Source organism: Carex rostrata, chromosome 34 (genome assembly GCF_964058835.1).
Source record: "Carex rostrata chromosome 34, lpCarRost1.2, whole genome shotgun sequence".
Lineage (NCBI taxonomy): Eukaryota > Viridiplantae > Streptophyta > Magnoliopsida > Poales > Cyperaceae > Carex > Carex rostrata.
This window is the reverse complement of record NC_135951.1, coordinates 3557099-3562147: the sequence shown is the minus strand read 5'-3', so window position 1 is coordinate 3562147 and position 5049 is coordinate 3557099. Positions and strand designations below refer to the sequence as shown.

The 5049-nt window shown below is 36.2% G+C and overlaps 1 long non-coding RNA gene across 4 annotated transcripts; it reads left to right on the top strand.

Annotated features, from left to right (window-relative positions):
- Positions 1-76: 76 nt before the first annotated feature.
- On the top strand, positions 77-2561 carry LOC144548985 (uncharacterized). Of its 4 annotated transcripts, XR_013509526.1 has the most exons (5): positions 77-238; positions 643-999; positions 1424-1567; positions 1929-2081; positions 2471-2561. It is a non-coding gene; the product is annotated as an uncharacterized LOC144548985 (long non-coding RNA). The 4 variants fall into 4 exon arrangements; XR_013509524.1 differs by lacking the exon at positions 2471-2561 and having other exon boundaries at positions 1929-2111; XR_013509527.1 differs by lacking the exon at positions 2471-2561 and having other exon boundaries at positions 1925-2111.
- The last annotated feature ends 2488 nt before the right edge of the window (positions 2562-5049 follow it).

Here is a 5049-nt window from a genome sequence, read left to right as displayed (position 1 = left end):
AGAGATTAAACCGCATAAATTTGTCGATTGTTGCGTCCTTATTTGATTTATTACATTTTTTGGATAATTTATTATTTGAGAGGGCCTTGTCTTTTGTTGGAAAGGATTATTTGTGCTACAAGATATGGGATAAACACAGAGAGTTTGAATGTTCTCATAAACAGTGGCGCCGGCTTGCTAATATTTACATTCTCATCCTCAAATTCCCTACTAAGAAGTTACATGCATATTATGAAAGGTACATATCATTCTATGTATATACATTTCTTATTTTCTTGGATATTTTGGAGTATTTACAGTTTACACCCTGTAATTTTTTTTTTTTGGGTAATGACCAAAATCTCTTTTATTTGCTAAAGTAAATACCAACATTTTTGTTTGTTTGTTTACAGCATACACTTATGTGTCAAACAAAGCATAAGTAAAAAAAAATCAACAAAATTAAATTCAACAAAATTGCTTCCAAACTGTATATTTACCAAAAACAAAAAAGTTGGCATAGTTGGGAGCAAAATTGCCAATATTTACAAAAATTCGGTAGGTCTCATGAATTTTTTTTTTATTGGAAGGTCCCATTTATAAGATAGGTTACATTTTATTTGCTTTCTAAAGGAGTTGTTTATTTTCAAATAAGTGATTCAGTTTTAAGAAGCTAGCCTCTCTACTTGAAGAAGAAGCATCAATTCAAGGCATAGAACTTGTGTCACTGTCAAATCAAGATGGAGAAACAGTGAAGAATTTGAAATTTCAGATATTTTGAGTGTAATTCAAGGTTTTACGGATGCCGACAGTCACAAAATGGATATTAACATGATAAAGAAATATTTGTGGGCAGGAGAGGAAATGTACAGGAGATCATGTGAAATTGAAAAGAATATAATTTGCTATGAGAACAATATAACAAGGCACTATTTTCATGTGAAACTGCTTGATGATTCTCAGCTTGAGAATTGGCACCGATATCTCGATTTTGTTGAGACATAAGGAGATTTTGATTGGGTATGTGACTCTTTATTTCCAATTATATACCTCAAAAGTTTTTTTTTATATATAATTTTGATTGGGTATGTGACTTCTAAATAATATGCATGCGGTTACCTTTCGAAGGTATTTTTTTATCAAAATGTAGTAGTTGTTATTGAGGGGTTTTAAATGAGTTCATCATGCCTCTTCTTTATGTGCATGTACTTCATTTTTCTCTTCACTTTGATGGGCATTGAGAGTTTGAAAAAAAAAATGCATATAAAATAGTCCACATTAGTGGATATTGACAAACCACTTGATGGTTCTTTTTTTCTTTTAGATTTTGTTTGCAACCCCTCAATAATAACTAAAAATGGAGGCATTTGAATCCTCCTCTATGGTTGATTACTTATTTCTAAAATATATATATTTTTTTTTTTTTCGTTTTTTTTGTTGCTAGATGGTGAAGCTTTATGAGAGATGTTTGATTCCATGTGCCAACTAGCCTGAGTTTTGGATTCAGTACATGGATTTTGTACATGCACAAGGTGGTAAAGAAATTGCCAATAGTGCTCTTGGCCGTTCACCTCCATTCTTCCAGAAGGTAATTTTATTTTCTCGAAGTATATAAATATGATTTACACGAGGGTTAGTGTCCTGGATTTTCTTGAATTGAAGTTGAGTAGGGAGTAGGATTAATTTGGGAATTGAGTGAGTAATATGGAATCAAACACACATCACACTTTTCTGCTACTTGCTGTAAGAGAATTAGGTGAGTAAATATGTAACCCCTATCATACTTTTTTTTATACTAATTTTACTAGTAATATTTAAATCGGTACAGTGTGAAGTATCAACCTGTAATTTGTACCATTTTTTTTGTCAAATTATTTTTAAATTTTCCTCTTTTTTTTCTTTTTTTTGGAATGATAAATTTCTTCTTGTGAATTCTCATTTTGAGAAAGAAAGTGACAGCTTAACGTATGTACTGTGCAATGATGAAAGAGGAGTTGGGAGATTCGCCGAGTTCTCGCTCATTACTCCTCCATGATTTCAACCGTTTTTCTTCTAATTATATTAAATATATTTACCGGAAGGCTAATTTGGAAAAATGCAAGGTAGGATGTTATTCCAACTAATTTAATTTTTTTTTTAAAGTTAGTGGTCCAAATTCCTAAAAATAGAAAAAACTCTATTCTATAAAATAATTCTTCTCTATTCTAGTATTAACCCTCTCTATTCTACTCTAGGCTAAAAAAAAACCTCTATTCCAGATTTAGATCCTTCTTATTATTCCCCTTAATCCTCCCAAAATCTGAAAAATATTACGCTATTCTCCTATTCTAACATATCTACTAATTCCCTCTATTTTGTTTTTTATTTGACCAAGAAGTAAAGATGTTATCATGCCTTCTGTTACTGTGCCGAGAACTTCTCTTTTTTGCTGTTTTATTTTCTGTTCCATCAATTTTCTTTTACTTATTTTCCTTATTTTTTATTATATCAGGAAAATATCAAGGGTGCTTTCGAGTTATATGAGAATGAAATTGAATATGATGTGTAGAGCAAAAGAATGTTAAAGTTGCTTCAAGTCTTTACATTAACTTTGCACAATTCACATTTGCGGTATGCACAATGCCTTCTGTTGGGCCGTTGTTGGGTCCAGCCCAATAGGCAACAGAAGAAACAAAAAGAAAAAAAAAAGGGTGCTGGTTGGCTGTTTCGCGTGAGACACAGAGAGAAAGGGGAAAAACACAGAGAGGAGACGGAAAGAAGAAAAGAGAGAGAAGAAGAAGAAGGAGAGAGAAAGAGGAGGTGGAGAAGAAGAAGAAAACGAAGAGCAAGCTAGTCTCTTCGATTTCACTACCTTGATCGACTTTCTTCTTGTTTGTAAGAGGGGAATTTCTCGTTTTCTCAAATCTAGGGTTTGCTCGGGTTTGAATGAAATTGGAAGCTTGAAAGGATATTTCTTTCTAATTCGTTATCTCTTGGTTTTTCTCATTATTATTGTGTGTATACCTCAGTTTAGGGCTTAAACTTGAGAAGAACAATTGTACCCGTTTCTTGTTGGTATAGTGAAATTTGCCGGTGTGCCCCGTGGTTTTTTACCCTCCAAGTTGAGAGGGTTTTCCACGTAAATCTGGTGTCTTTTGTGATTGTGCTTGATCTCATATTATCTTGATTTGGCTTGTGCATTTTGACATTTGAACTTTTCGGTACCAACTGGTACGGTGCTTATATTACCCATCTCTCTCAAATTAGTTGATTATACAATAGGCATTTCTCTCAACTGGTATTATTTTTAAAATTCCCAACAAGTGGTATCAGAGCCTCAGGTTTCTTTTCTTTTGAGAGTGCTTTTGTAGGTTGAGATGGAAGGCAGTAGCACCATGATCAGGTTGACAAATAACAACTGGCAGATCTGGAAATCCAAAATGGAGGATATCCTTTATTGAAAGGACTTGTATGAGCCAGTTGAAGGAGATAGTGCGAAGCCGGAAGATATGGTTGACGCTGATTGGACTAAATTGAACCGAAAAGCGGTCGGCACAATCAGACAGTGGCTCGATGACAATGTGTACCACCATGTAGCGAGTGAGAAGAGTGCACATGAGTTTTGGAAGAAGCTGGAGTCACTGTATGAGCAGAAAACAGCAGCTAACAAGGCATTTCTGATCCGAAAGTTAGTAAATCTGAAATTCAGAGAAGGCACAAGTGTTGCTGAGCATTTAAATGAGTTCCAGAGCTTGATTAATCAATTGTCAGTGATGAAGATGACCTTAGAAGATGAGTTACATGCCTTGTTGCTTTTGGGATCATTGCCCGATAGTTGGGAGACCTTGGTTGTGACAATCAGTAATGCAGCTCCGAATGGTGTGGTTACTATGAGTATAGTTACTAGCAGCTTGTTCAATGAGGAGACAAGAAGGAAGTCAACTAATACAAATAGTGCACAGGCCCTAGTCACAGAGAACAGGGGAAGAGCTGAATACCGACAACAATCAAGAGGCCGTAGCAAGTCCAAAGGCAGATCAAAATCCAAGGGAAGACAGTGTTATCACTGTGGTAAAGAAGGTCACATGAAGAGAAATTGTAGAGCCTGGAAAAGATTACAGAATGAGGGCAAAAATCAGAAGAAAGATGATGACAACAAAAATATCACAGCCACGGTAACTGCAGATGATGTAGTGATTCTCTCTTGTGAAGAGGAACAATGTCTACATGTGGAAGGTCACCAAGGAGTTGAGTGGATAGTTGATATAGGTGCTTGCTATCATGCTACACCGAATAAAGAGTTCTTCACGACTTACAGGGCTGGAGACCTTGGTACAGTGAAGATGGGTAATACTAGCTACTCGAGCATTGTGGGTATTGGTGATATTTGTTTGTAGACAGAATTGGGATATCAGTTAACACTGAAAGATGTGCGACATATTCCTGATTTACTTCTAAATTTGATATCAGGTGATGCATTGGACAAGGATGGATTCAAGCATTACCTAGGTGGTGGAGAATGGAAGCTTAGCAAGGGATCAATGGTTGTAGCAAGAGGGAAGTCGTGGCACTCCCTATACAGAACCCATGTGAAGGTACTCAAGAATGGATTGAATGCAGTACAAGCTGAAAGCTCTCTGAATCTGTGGCATCAACGCCTTGGCCACATGAGTGAGAAAGGGCTGCGAATTCTGGTGAGGAAGTCACACATCCCCTCGACCAAAGACGAGGTTCTGGATCTATGCGATTACTGCCCTTTTGGTAAGCAACATCGAGTCTCTTTTAGTCAAACATCAGAAAGGAAACATAATGTGTTGGACTTGGTTTATTCTGATGTGTGTGGTCCTTTTGAGGTGGAGTCGTTGGGTGGCAATCGATACTTTCTAACATTCATTGATGATGCATCTAGAAAGGTGTGGGTTTATTTCTTGAGAACGAAAGACCAGGTATTTAATTGCTTTCAAGAGTTCCATGTCATGGTAGAGAGAGAGACAGACAAGAAGTTGAAATGTCTTCGCTCTGACAACGGGGGAGAGTATACCTCCAAAGAGTTCAAAGCATATTGTGCAAAATATGGGATTCGACATGAGA